The 14938-nt window shown below is 45.4% G+C and overlaps 1 long non-coding RNA gene across 1 annotated transcript; it reads left to right on the top strand.

Moving 5' to 3' along the window:
* The first annotated feature begins 2858 nt into the window (after positions 1 to 2858).
* On the top strand, positions 2859 to 5752 carry LOC109202002 (uncharacterized). The gene is made up of 3 exons (XR_002061969.2): positions 2859 to 3063; positions 3242 to 4999; positions 5084 to 5752. It is a non-coding gene; the product is annotated as an uncharacterized LOC109202002 (long non-coding RNA).
* The last annotated feature ends 9186 nt before the right edge of the window (positions 5753 to 14938 follow it).

Raw genomic sequence — 14938 nt, 5'->3', positions numbered from 1 at the left:
TTGGGGTGAAAGAAGGAAAACAGGATAAAGACATGCTGTGGAAGAGAGACAGAGATTAATAACAGATATGATTCGATGCAGAGAGGTCTATTAACACATACTGAGTGGGAAAGGTGACTGGAAAGGAAAAACTCAGTGCATCATGGGAATCCCCGGCAGCCTACGTCTATTGCAGCATAACTAAGGGAGGATTCAGGGTCACCTGGTCCAGCCCTAACTATATGCTTTAGCAAAAAGGAAAGTTTTAAGCCTAATCTTGAAAGTAGAGATAGTGTCTGTCTCCCGAATCCAAACTGGAAGCTGGTTCCACAGAAGAGGGGCCTGAAAACTGAAGGCTCTGCCTCCCATTCTACTTTTAAATACAACAAGTAGGCCTGCAGAGCGAGAGCGAAGTGCTCTAATAGGGTGATATGGTACTACAAGGTCATTAAGATAAGATGGGGCCTGATTATTTAAGACCTTGTATGTGAGGAGCAGGATTTTGAATTCAATTCTGGATTTAACAGGAAGCCAATGAAGGGAAGCCAAAACAGGAGAAATATGCTCTCTCTTTCTAGTCCCTGTCAGTACTCTTGCTGCAGCATTTTGGATTAGGTGAAGACTTTTCAGCGAGTTTTTAGGACATCCTGATAATAATGAATTACAGTAGTCCAGCCTGGAAGTAATAAATGCATAAACTAGTTTTTCAGCGTCACTCTGAGACAGGATATTTCTAATTTTAGAGATGTTGCGCAAATGGAAGAAAGCAGTCTTACATATTTGTTTAATATGTGCATTGAAGGACATGTCCTAGTCAAAAATGACTCCAAGGTTCCTCACAGCGTTACTGGAGGCCAAGGTAATGCCATCCAGAGTAAGAATCTGCTTAGATACCATATTTCTAAGATTTTCAGGGCCGAGTACAATAACCTCAGTTTTATCTGAATTAAGAAGCAGAAAGTTAGCGGCCATCCAGGTCTTTATGTCTTTAAGACATTCCTGCAGTTTAACTAATTGGTGTGTGTTACCTGGCTTCATGGATAGATAGAGCTGCGTGTCATCTGCATAGCAGTGAAAATTTATGCTATGTCTTCTAATGATGCTGCCTAAGGGAAGCATGTACAATGTAAATAGAATTGGTCCTAGCACTGAACCCTGTGGAACTCCATAACTGACCTTAGTGGGTGAAGAGGACTCTCCATTTACATGTACAAATTGGAGTCTATTAGATAGATATGATACAAACCACTGCAGCACAGTACCTGTAATACCTACAGCATGTTCTAATCGCTCTAATAGGATATTATGGTCAACAGTATCGAACGCAGCACTGAGGTCTAGCAGGACAAGCACAGAGATGAGTCCACTGTCAGAGGCCATAAGAAGATCATTTGTAACCTTCACTAAAGCTGTTTCTGTGCTGTGCTGAGCTCTGAAACCTGACTGAAACTCTTCAAATAAGCCATTCCTCTGCAGATGATCTGTTAGCTGTTTGACAACTACTCTTTCAAGGATTTTTGATATGAAAGGAAGGTTGGAGATTGGCCTATAATTAGCTAAGACTGCTGGGTCTAGAGATGGCTTTTTAAGTAAAGGTTTAACTACAGCCAGCTTGAAGGCCTGTGGTGCATAGCCGATTATTAGAGATAGGTTGATCATATTTAAGATCGAAGAATTAATTAATGGCAGGACTTCTTTGAGCAGTTTTGTAGGAATGGGGTCTAAAAGACACGTTGATGGTTTGGAGGAATTAATTATTGAAGTTAACTCAGAAAGATCAATTGGAGAAAAAAAGAGTCCAACTTAACATCGATGGTACTAAGAGTAGCTGTAGATAATATTACATCTGTGGGATGATTATTGGTAATTTTTTCTCTAATGATAAGAATTTTATTTGTGAAGAAGTTCATGAAGTCATTACTAGTTAATGTTAAAGGGATTGTTGGCTCAGTAGAGCTCTGACTTTTGTCAGCCTGGCTACAGTGCTGAAGAGAAACCTGGGGTTGTTCTTATTTTCTTCAATCAGTGACGAATAGTAAGATGTTCTGGCTTTGTGGAGGGCTTTCTTATAAAGCAGCAAACTATTTCTCCAGGCTAAATGATGATCCTCTAAATTTGTGACACGCCATTTCCTCTCCAGCTTACGAGTCATCTGCTTTAGGCTACATGTTTGAGAATTATACCACGGATACCACAAATACAGTCAAGACAATAAAAGAATATGACTTTAAGGACTTAAATGTGGGGCGGAGAGATTTCACAGGTCTTTCCTCCCCACTGCTATCAGACTCCACAAAGACTTTTGCAGCTGATCAAACACACACAAACCCACACATGTGCAATAAGACTAAATGTAATACTCTTTTCTGACAAAGTTGTACTTTTACTCAGTTGTATATAACATTTGTATTCTATTTTTATCCTATTGTATATTTTATTCTAGTTTATTCTATTCTAATGTGTACAGTTGTGTACAGTATATTATTCTTATTGTATTCTAATTTTTGCTATATAACTTTGCACTGTCCACTTTCTGCTGTGACAAAACGTATTTCCCACCTGTGGGACTAGAAACTCAATATTGTATGTAGTAAATTAAGTCAAATATAACCCTATAAGCTATACTACTTTTTCCTTTGGTGTCACGGGGTGGAATGGACAAGTTAACTTGGTGTTTTTAATCATCTTACATGTGTTGTGTTTGTGTTTTAATGTTGAGTGTTTTATTTTTTCCCACTATTGCATGCTTTTATTGTATTTATTGTTGACTTGTCCCGGAGAGACTTCGCCCCTCCCTGATTGCTAACTTGGCACACCTGGGATTCACAGAGGCCAATAAGAGGGCCTGGCAGGAGATGGCGAAGTAGCTGGTGGCAGGCGGCGGCCGCATTAGGTTTGGAGGCCCTGGCGAGTGGGCTGCAGAAAGTCAACTGGGATTAAGGAATATTCTGCAACGATGCCTGAAATTTGCAACTGAGGGACGGGCGGAAAAGTACGCTGGATGCCGGGCGAGGGACGAGATACCTGACACGCGCTTGAGCCTAAGACAGCAGTGGGCAGAGATCGGAGCTCTGCCCTCCCGGGGTAAGTCTCGCCCAACTAATGATTAAAAGGCGCTTCCGGTCATTAAAAGAGGAGAGTGACTGCCGTTTTCCTCCCGTCCCTCAGCTGCGGCATTCTGCTATTTTATTTTAATAATTGTTGCCCCCCCTCTTTTTTAAATTTTTTTATTTATTTATTTATTTATTTTTGGTTGTCCCAGTCCAGCCCAACCCTGGCAGACGACCAACAATGCGTCGGTCCACCAGGAAAACGAACCGTATGCCAGATTACCGGTCCAGCACTGCGGATGCCAGATGTGATATTGGAAGGGGAACATTTTCAAGAGACTTTACTGCAGCACATCTCTCCAGAATATCAGTTATACCCTGGGTCTGCCATAGGGCCTCCATTACATAAACACCTAGGACGACAATTTACAATCAAATCAAGTTTGCATAGATGGTCTTTGATCAGTGGTTGTTGATCAATGGTCAGGACAAATTGCATATGAATGATCAATGAACTGACCTCAACACCTATATTGTTCAGTGAGCTAGTTTCAGTCATTGTGCAAAGTAACTGATATAAGGTTGGAGAAGCCTGCAGCCAGCGGAGACTGAAAAGGCCACTTGGATGAGTGAGGGAACGTTTTCTGACACTGAAAAAGCAAAGTCCAGATGAACAGAATCAACCATTTGAGCAGACTGAAAAATGTGCTCAAATAACCAGGAAAAAAAACAAAACAAAACCAAAACGCACAGAACTTTTTGAATCAATGTCAGTGAAGAGAAGAAAGTAATCATGAAGCATATGTAACATGGTGGACTAATGTGTCTATATTAATTCACCTCCATATTATTATATGAAGTTGCACTGGGTTGGGAGTGGTTGTGTGTGTCTGTGTAACGGAGGGGGAAGGTGTTTCTTTGCACAGATGTTAAAAAAAAAGAGAGAAACCCTCCTAAAAACGGACAGAGCAGTGGGGCAGCCAAGGGAATGCACACAAATTTAAAAACTGTAAGGATAAGATATTTATTACATTTAAACAGGTAAAAAAAATAATAAAATAGATTAAAACAGCCCTGGCCAGGGGACAACAATAAAAATCAATAAAACACAACGTTAAAAGTCCAGTGGCGTCCGCCACGGTATACGAGTCACTAATAACAAATCCGGTGAAGCAATACAGGGAGGGAACCCGGCGGCGTCCTCGCCTTCCTCTCCGCGTTCTGCGCCCCGATGCGCTAAAAAGGAAAGGCAGCAGCAGTCACTACTCTTTTAGGGAGCTATCGTTCATTAAAAGGGGACAAGTCAAAAAGACTTACCCCGGGTGGGCAGAGCTCTCAACTCTGCCCGCCGCTTCCTTGTGACCGGTAAATGGCACTGGCCTGCCTCGCCGCCTCTAATTCTTCGCAGACGCGTAATCCGGGCTTCCGTTGCTGCAGCAGTCGGACCGCTCGCCCCGCGTCGCTGGCTTTCCCTCCTTTCACGCCAAGCTGTACCAGTCCCGCACTGACGCCAACTCCGGCGGCGCCGCCGCTTGCGGCCGTCAGCTGCCACTTCTAGACCGCCATCACTGCTACTCTCTCCCTCAGGCCTCTTGTTTGTCGTCTGGTAGGCCCTCTTATTGGCCTCCGGGAACCTCGCAGGTGTATATGGTTCATAATCAGGGAGGGACGGAGTCTTTCCGGACAAGTTGACGGTGTAACCAAAAACATGCAATATAAGTAAAACACTGCACAAAATATAACCAAAACATGCAATATAAAATAAATAAACACACTTCACATTAAAACACAACAAAGCAAAAACAACATCCGTCCTTCCCTGGATGACATCTGTGTCACATTTCTGGTGAGCCAATGGCTGTAATGGGGTTGGACTAATTAGAGGCAGGTGTAATTGACTGCACTGATACACTGGTCTACTTATAGCCCACACTACAAACACTGCTGTGTAATTTTGCCTCTCTGTGCAGGTATGTAATGTGATGATATGTTTGGGCTGGATGGGTTTTGCGCTATGAATTCTATAGTGAATGTGTTATTTTGTCTCTATGCAGGCCAGGGCCTATTAAATGCCACAGCCTAAAGGCAGTGGAGTTGCAGAGGCTGGAGTGACCACTGGCTATCTACTTTCAGGGTGGTGGGTCTCAGAGGACAACTGCTAACCCTGTTGAAGTCAACACGTGGAGTGCAACTGGCGTTGTGGCATAACTGGGCTCTGGTCTTGGGACTGTATGTTTTTACTTGATCTGCAAATGGGACACTGGACTGTTTTATCTTATCTTTTGATTGTATCAAATTATCTTTTAGAATTTTATTGACTGTCATCCTTTTGCCCACAGCTGAGACTGTTGGTCAGACCTAGACTCTTTTTGTGTGTGTTAGCCTACACATACATGATTGTTAACCATTGTTAAATTTCCCAATTCTTTGATCTTTGGGCTGAAGGAAGAACAACACTCGGTGTATAAAAATGCTCAATCAACAATCTCTTTATTCCATAAAACACTTTGACTATAAACGTCCAGACGGGAGATGTGGACAGGATGGGGTCCGCCCGATCTCAAAGTGTCTGACCGTTTCTCCCATTCTTATAGCGTCAGACCCCCTCCAAAGTCATAAAACCTAAACATCTACATTCTCTCTTAGTGAGCCCAAGTTATGACCTTGGCTTCTTGTGCAGTATGTTCTATTCTTTCTAATCAGACAAATAAGGCCATGATTCTCTGAAAACAGTATTTCTTATAAATCAGCAGTATAATGCATCATAAAACAATGTAATTCATTCATAATAAATCAGCAGTCTAATGTAATACAAATCAGTCTAATAAATCTAATAGTTGTCACCTTATTCTAAGTCAAGAGGTGAATGCAACCTAAAACTACATAATGATTTCACAATCTTTAATTAGAGGTATAACGTGGCATAAGATAATATAATAATCTCACACCATGTGGAATACATTAATACGTGTTGAAATCCACGCTGTTTGAATTCAAGTAATTCATAAAATACTAACAGCACCCAAAGTCTGTGCGTAAAAACACCAGGAGCACCATTGCGCACGGTCTGCTGTGTGCTGGAGTGGTGTAGTGTAAAGGGGAGAGTGACACCGGTGGCGCGAGTTTCCTCGATGCACATTTTGTTCTTTACTGCCTGCGCTCTGAACCACGCCAGGACAGGAAGAGCAGAGACTCCAGCGAATTCATGCACACTGAAAGATGTGCTTCAATTACAATAAAAGCGGCCGTAGAGTAGAAGATTTTGAAATTCGTGTCAATGAAGGGAAGACAGTGGTCGTGTATGCTTTCACTGTTGAAATCCACGCTGTGAGCACAGCACGGGAGCGACGGCGACGAAATGACTCTGGCAGTTGTGGGGAAATGCAGGCACACACTGACTCACGGAGAGCCGGTCGCTGTGCACTCAGCTTCATCAACCAGCACCTTCGCGTATGGTCTCGTCCACGCTGCGAGCAGGTTTGACAAACTGTCGAAGGGAAGCTGGTGTCCACCAGTTCTGTATTTCAGGTTTCATGTTGTTTCATGTTTTATCCCCATCATAACCTGTTTGCCGGTCGGGGACAGAGATCATCCTGTGGGGATGTCGGTGGAGGGGGAAAATCCACGACCGACAGAGAGCGGTCTAAGCCACGATCTCGAGGATCTTAACGACACCCTGAGATTCAGTGTTTGGAGCTCATACGCGATTCCCATCACGACCTCTTTAGATAGAGATCATTACGCGGGGATTTCCATCGAGGACGGCACGAGATCGGTGAAAGACACGATCCCGAGGACCTAGACTGACATCCACAGTACAGTGTCTGGAGCGCAACAGGTGTGCGGTTGTGGCGGAAGTGTGGTTCCTGGCTCAGCTGCAGGGGAGGGCGGTACAGTGAGCTCAAGTGGCGGTGCTGGGCAGGTGAGTGGACAGGTGGTGGTGATGGCAATGACGAGCTCCCTACTGCTTTTAGTGACGCTGGAGTGGAGAGGAGGACGCATCGACAGGAGCTGTGCGCGCAACACCGGGAGAGCTGCAGTGCAATTATGTGTGTGCCAACCCAGAAAGTGCATGGTTGCGGGTCGTGAAATAAAGGAGAAACAGTACACGCTGTGTGTCTGTGGGTCCTTCAACAGCGGTGTTTTACTCCGAGGCAGTTTGCTGAATCAAAAGTCAACACATCTACTCCGTTCACGAAGAACGCCACAAATATTCTCCTGGTGTGATTTCTGATGACATGATGGAAAGCATACACGATTACAGTCTTCTCTTCGCGGACAGGAATTTAAACACACAACAGAGGGAACGGTGCTCCTGGTGTTTTTACGCACAGACTGTGGGTGCTTTTCCCTTTTATGAACTGCTTGAATTCAAACCGAGCATTCATGGAGCCTTTTGCCTGACATCGTGTGTTACACCACTCTATAATCAAACTATTAAATCTTATAATGCTGGGTTCAACATCATCCTGTAGACGGGAGGGACGCATTTTAAAGATGAAATGTGTACAGCTGTCCAAATGTGTAATAGAAGGATCATTCTTGGTGACAAATAATAAAAAAAAAATAATAAAAATTAAAATGTTAATCACAATAAAATTCTGTCCGTGTGTTAATGTGGATTCTTCTCTGGAGGCTTCAGCACATCAAATCAGAGCGCCACTGTGCATCGACGTATCGGGCTGTAGGCTGCACTTTCCCCGCTGTCTACCTCCGAGCAATAGCCCGGCTCCTTCCGCCGCGTCTCTCCAGTGCTGTGCTCACAGCGCGGATTGTAACACGGACAAAAACAAAGTAACATCTTTTCTGTGCGCACGGCCACAGCTTTCTTTCATTAAAAGCTGTTTGAATTTGTGGGTTTAAAATGTTTCAGTTTGCACTCATTCCTATTAAACAGCAGAGCATATCAAAGATTGTAACTACACAAGTCATGTATAAAATTAACGGCACATCACAGGGGGTTGTTAGATCATTTTAATAGTCATCTTTTCAACATATATATGTATGTATGTATATTTATCAGTTTCCATGTGTCTCGTTGACATAGCAGCTCTCGGCTCCGGCGTCATCAGAAGCTGGCCATGAACAGGGCACCATGGCTCCGTGCATAGCCTCACACGTTGTAGCTCGTTCTTCCGTGGTTTTGCTTTCCTGTGAAATGGTCTTAGGAAGAGAAACTGTCAGCGCGCACAGACCAGCTGAGCCAATCCTGTCGCTGGTGACGCCGCGATCACACCCTGCTACTCTGCTCCGTTCACGAAGAACACCACAAATATTCTAGTCAGGTAGATCACAGCAAGCCTTTTGTTGGACACGTGAAATGTTGCGACCAGCCCGTGAGTCTCGTTATAATTTAGCTGGATCCGAAGCCAAGAGAACAAACACAAGACCCACAGCGGCCTCTGCTGCTGTGCAGCACTGACACGTCCCGCGCCTCCATCCATAGTTTGTTTTAGTTCGAGTGCAACAAATGCTTTGGTGAATCTCTGCAGGGGCTCGAAGAGTGTGTGACAGTGAGGAAAGCAGTATCTTTAATATTTCAAACTGCACTTGTTCAGCCGAGAGTTTTCTGGTCAGTCAGCCTTTCAAATAAATGATCACTCCAATCCCTGCCACTTCTATTTAAAACGCGATGACATTTATCGACTTTGACACCGACACCACCGGCCTGTCTCCTTTCTTTGAACGTTGTACTCTTCAAAGGTCTATTGACTATTGTTTCCTCCCAAGTAATATTTTATTCTGGAGCAGATCAACGAAGTGGCAGTCTTAAAGTAGGTTCATTAAGAACTTGAGTTGAAGTTGGTCTCTGGATCTTGTCGAGTGTGTTCATCAAATTTCGTTCATGTGTCAACAGCTTTTGTTGCAGTCTGCTATTGAAATAATGAATGAATCTGTCTGGTCCGGGGTTTTTATCATCTAACCCACAGCTGATCCCGCCCACTTTAATGCACTGGCTTGGCACTCCTACTGTACTTGCAAACGGCCACAGCGAGATCTGTGGCGCGAGCTTCCTCGATTCACATTTTCTACTTCACTATCGCCTGCGCTCCGAACCACGCCAGGACACGGAGAGCAGAAACTCCCGCGGATTCACACACACTGAAAGGTGTGCTTCAATAACCACAAAAGCGACGGCAGAGTAGAGGTGTTTTAAATGTATGTCCACGAATTGAAGACAGTAGTCGTGTATGCTTTCACTGTTGAAATCCACGCTGTGAGCACAGCACGGGAGCGACGGCGACGAAATGACTCTGGCAGTTGTGGGGAAATGCAGGCACACACTGACTCACGGAGAGCCGGTCGCTGTGCACTCAGCTTCATCAACCAGCACTTCGCGTACGGTCTCGTCCACGCTGCGAGCAGGTTTGACAAACTGTCGAAGGGAAGCTGGTGTCCATCAGTTCTGTATTTCAGGTTCATGTTGTTTCATGTTTTATCCCCATCATAACCTGTTTGCCGGTCGGGGACAGAGATCATCCTGTGGGATGTCGGTGGAGGGGGAAAATCCACGACCGACAGAGAGCGGTCTAAGCCACGATCTCGAGGATCTTAACGACACCCTGAGATTCAGTGTTTGGAGCTCATACGCGATTCCCATCACGACCTCTTTAGATAGAGATCATTACGCGGGATTTCCATCGAGGACGGCACGAGATCGGTGAAAGACACGATCCCGAGGACCTAGACTGACATCCACAGTACAGTGTCTGGAGCGCAAACAGGTGTGCGGTTGTGGCGGAAGTGTGGTTCCTGGCTCAGCTGCAGGGGAGGGGCGGTACAGTGAGCTCAAGTGGCGGTGCTGGGCAGGTGAGTGGACAGGTGGTGGTGATGGCAATGACGAGCTCCCTACTGCTTTTAGTGACGCTGGAGTGGAGAGGAGGACGCATCGACAGGAGCTGTGCGCGCAACACCGGGAGAGCTGCAGTGCAATTATGTGTGTGCCAACCCAGAAAGTGCATGGTTGCGGGTCGTGAAATAAAGGAGAAACAGTACACGCTGTGTGTCTGTGGGTCCTTCAACAGCGGTGTTTTACTCCGAGGCAGTTTGCTGAATCAAAAGTCAACACATCTACTCCGTTCACGAAGAACGCCACAAATATTCTCCTGGTGTGATTTCTGATGACATGATGGAAAGCATACACGATTACAGTCTTCTCTTCGCGGACAGGAATTTAAACACACAACAGAGGGAACGGTGCTCCTGGTGTTTTTACGCACAGACTGTGGGTGCTTTTCCCTTTTATGAACTGCTTGAATTCAAACCGAGCATTCATGGAGCCTTTTGCCTGACATCGTGTGTTACACCACTCTATAATCAAACTATTAAATCTTATAATGCTGGGTTCAACATCATCCTGTAGACGGGAGGGACGCATTTTAAAGATGAAATGTGTACAGCTGTCCAAATGTGTAATAGAAGGATCATTCTTGGTGACAAATAATTAAAAAAATAATAATAAAATTAAAATGTTAATCACAATAAAATTCTGTCCGTGTGTTAATGTGGATTCTTCTCTGGAGGCTTCAGCACATCAAATCAGAGCGCCACTGTGCATCGACGTATCGGGCTGTAGGCTGCACTTTCCCCGCTGTCTACCTCCGAGCAATAGCCCGGCTCCTTCCGCCCGCGTCTCTCCAGTGCTGTGCTCACAGCGCGGATTGTAACACGGACAAAAAACAAAGTAACATCTTTTCTGTGCGCACGGCCACAGCTTTCTTTCATTAAAAGCTGTTTGAATTTGTGGGTTTAAAATGTTTCAGTTTGCACTCATTCCTATTAAACAGCAGAGCATATCAAAGATTGTAACTACACAAGTCATGTATAAAATTAACGGCACATCACAGGGGTTGTTAGATCATTTTAATAGTCATCTTTTCAACATATATATGTATGTATGTATATTTATCAGTTTCCATGTGTCTCGTTGACATAGCAGCTCTCGGCTCCGGCGTCATCAGAAGCTGGCCATGAACAGGGCACCATGGCTCCGTGCATAGCCTCACACGTTGTAGCTCGTTCTTCCGTGGTTTTGCTTTCCTGTGAAATGGTCTTAGGAAGAGAAACTGTCAGCGCGCACAGACCAGCTGAGCCAATCCTGTCGCTGGTGACGCCGCGATCACACCCTGCTACTCTGCTCCGTTCACGAAGAACACCACAAATATTCTAGTCAGGTAGATCACAGCAAGCCTTTTGTTGGACACGTGAAATGTTGCGACCAGCCCGTGAGTCTCGTTATAATTTAGCTGGATCCGAAGCCGAGAGAACAAACACAAGACCCACAGCGGCCTCTGCTGCTGTGCAGCACTGACACGTCCCGCGCCTCATCCATAGTTTGTTTTAGTTCGAGTGCAACAAATGCTTTGGTGAATCTCTGCAGGGGCTCGAAGAGTGTGTGACAGTGAGGAAAGCAGTATCTTTAATATTTCAAACTGCACTTGTTCAGCCGAGAGTTTTCTGGTCAGTCAGCCTTTCAAATAAATGATCACTCCAATCCCTGCCACTTCTATTTAAAACGCGATGACATTTATCGACTTTGACACCGACACCACCGGCCTGTCTCCTTTCTTTGAACGTTGTACTCTTCAAAGGTCTATTGACTATTGTTTCCTCCCAAGTAATATTTTATTCTGGAGCAGATCAACGAAGTGGCAGTCTTAAAGTAGGTTCATTAAGAACTTGAGTTGAAGTTGGTCTCTGGATCTTGTCGAGTGTGTTCATCAAATTTCGTTCATGTGTCAACAGCTTTTGTTGCAGTCTGCTATTGAAATAATGAATGAATCTGTCTGGTCCGGGGTTTTTATCATCTAACCCACAGCTGATCCCGCCCACTTTAATGCACTGGCTTGGCACTCCTACTGTACTTGCAAACGGCCACAGCGAGACCTGTGGCGCGAGCTTCCTCGATTCACATTTTCTACTTCACTATCGCCTGCGCTCCGAACCACGCCAGGACACGGAGAGCAGAAACTCCCGCGGATTCACACACACTGAAAGGTGTGCTTCAATAACCACAAAAGCGACGGCAGAGTAGAGGTGTTTTAAATGTATGTCCACGAATTGAAGACAGTAGTCGTGTATGCTTTCACTGTTGAAATCCACGCTGTGAGCACAGCACGGGAGCGACGGCGACGAAATGACTCTGGCAGTTGTGGGGAAATGCAGGCACACACTGACTCACGGAGAGCCGGTCGCTGTGCACTCAGCTTCATCAACCAGCACTTTCGCGTACGGTCTCGTCCACGCTGCGAGCAGGTTTTGACAAACTGTCGAAGGGAAGCTGGTGTCCATCAGTTCTGTATTTCAGGTTTCATGTTGTTTCATGTTTTATCCCCATCATAACCTGTTTGCCGGTCGGGGACAGAGATCATCCTGTGGGGATGTCGGTGGAGGGGGAAAATCCACGACCGACAGAGAGCGGTCTAAGCCACGATCTCGAGGATCTTAACGACACCTGAGATTCAGTGTTTGGAGCTCATACGCGATTCCCATCACGACCTCTTTAGATAGAGATCATTACGCGGGGATTTCCATCGAGGACGGCACGAGATCGGTGAAAGACACGATCCCGAGGACCTAGACTGACATCCACAGTACAGTGTCTGGAGCGCAAACAGGTGTGCGGTTGTGGCGGAAGTGTGGTTCCTGGCTCAGCTGCAGGGGAGGGGCGGTACAGTGAGCTCAAGTGGCGGTGCTGGGCAGGTGAGTGGACAGGTGGTGGTGATGGCAATGACGAGCTCCCTACTGCTTTTAGTGACGCTGGAGTGGAGAGGAGGACGCATCGACAGGAGCTGTGCGCGCAACACCGGGAGAGCTGCAGTGCAATTATGTGTGTGCCAACCCAGAAAGTGCATGGTTGCGGGTCGTGAAATAAAGGAGAAACAGTACACGCTGTGTGTCTGTGGGTCCTTCAACAGCGGTGTTTTACTCCGAGGCAGTTTGCTGAATCAAAAGTCAACACATCTACTCCGTTCACGAAGAACGCCACAAATATTCTCCTGGTGTGATTTCTGATGACATGATGGAAAGCATACACGATTACAGTCTTCTCTTCGCGGACAGGAATTTAAACACACAACAGAGGGAACGGTGCTCCTGGTGTTTTTACGCACAGACTGTGGGTGCTTTTCCCTTTTATGAACTGCTTGAATTCAAACCGAGCATTCATGGAGCCTTTTGCCTGACATCGTGTGTTACACCACTCTATAATCAAACTATTAAATCTTATAATGCTGGGTTCAACATCATCCTGTAGACGGGAGGGACGCATTTTAAAGATGAAATGTGTACAGCTGTCCAAATGTGTAATAGAAGGATCATTCTTGGTGACAAATAATTAAAAAAAATAATAATAAAATTAAAATGTTAATCACAATAAAATTCTGTCCGTGTGTTAATGTGGATTCTTCTCTGGAGGCTTCAGCACATCAAATCAGAGCGCCACTGTGCATCGACGTATCGGGCTGTAGGCTGCACTTTCCCCGCTGTCTACCTCCGAGCAATAGCCCGGCTCCTTCCGCCCGCGTCTCTCCAGTGCTGTGCTCACAGCGCGGATTGTAACACGGACAAAAAACAAAGTAACATCTTTTCTGTGCGCACGGCCACAGCTTTCTTTCATTAAAAGCTGTTTGAATTTGTGGGTTTAAAATGTTTCAGTTTGCACTCATTCCTGTTAAACAGCAGAGCATATCAAAGATTGTAACTACACAAGTCATGTATAAAATTAACGGCACATCACAGGGGGTTGTTAGATCATTTTAATAGTCATCTTTTCAACATATATATGTATGTATGTATATTTATCAGTTTCCATGTGTCTCGTTGACATAGCAGCTCTCGGCTCCGGCGTCATCAGAAGCTGGCCATGAACAGGGCACCATGGCTCCGTGCATAGCCTCACACGTTGTAGCTCGTTCTTCCGTGGTTTTGCTTTCCTGTGAAATGGTCTTAGGAAGAGAAACTGTCAGCGCGCACAGACCAGCTGAGCCAATCCTGTCGCTGGTGACGCCGCGATCACACCCTGCTACTCTGCTCCGTTCACGAAGAACACCACAAATATTCTAGTCAGGTAGATCACAGCAAGCCTTTTGTTGGACACGTGAAATGTTGCGACCAGCCCGTGAGTCTCGTTATAATTTAGCTGGATCCGAAGCCGAGAGAACAAACACAAGACCCACAGCGGCCTCTGCTGCTGTGCAGCACTGACACGTCCCGCGCCTCCATCCATAGTTTGTTTTAGTTCGAGTGCAACAAATGCTTTGGTGAATCTCTGCAGGGGCTCGAAGAGTGTGTGACAGTGAGGAAAGCAGTATCTTTAATATTTCAAACTGCACTTGTTCAGCCGAGAGTTTTCTGGTCAGTCAGCCTTTCAAATAAATGATCACTCCAATCCCTGCCACTTCTATTTAAAACGCGATGACATTTATCGACTTTGACACCGACACCACCGGCCTGTCTCCTTTCTTTGAACGTTGTACTCTTCAAAGGTCTATTGACTATTGTTTCCTCCCAAGTAATATTTTATTCTGGAGCAGATCAACGAAGTGGCAGTCTTAAAGTAGGTTCATTAAAACTTGAGTTGAAGTTGGTCTCTGGATCTTGTCGAGTGTGTTCATCAAATTTTCGTTCATGTGTCAACAGCTTTTGTTGCAGTCTGCTATTGAAATAATGAATGAATCTGTCTGGTCCGGGGTTTTTATCATCTAACCCACAGCTGATCCCGCCCACTTTAATGCACTGGCTTGGCACTCCTACTGTACTTGCAAACGGCCACAGCGAGACCTGTGGCGCGAGCTTCCTCGATTCACATTTTCTACTTCACTATCGCCTGCGCTCCGAACCACGCCAGGACACGGAGAGCAGAAACTCCCGCGGATTCACACACACTGAAAGGTGTGCTTCAATAACCA

Source organism: Oreochromis niloticus, linkage group LG4, assembly GCF_001858045.2.
Source record: "Oreochromis niloticus isolate F11D_XX linkage group LG4, O_niloticus_UMD_NMBU, whole genome shotgun sequence".
Lineage (NCBI taxonomy): Eukaryota > Metazoa > Chordata > Actinopteri > Cichliformes > Cichlidae > Oreochromis > Oreochromis niloticus.
The sequence above is the reverse complement of the archived record's forward strand: the minus strand, read 5'-3'. Positions and strand labels throughout refer to the sequence as shown.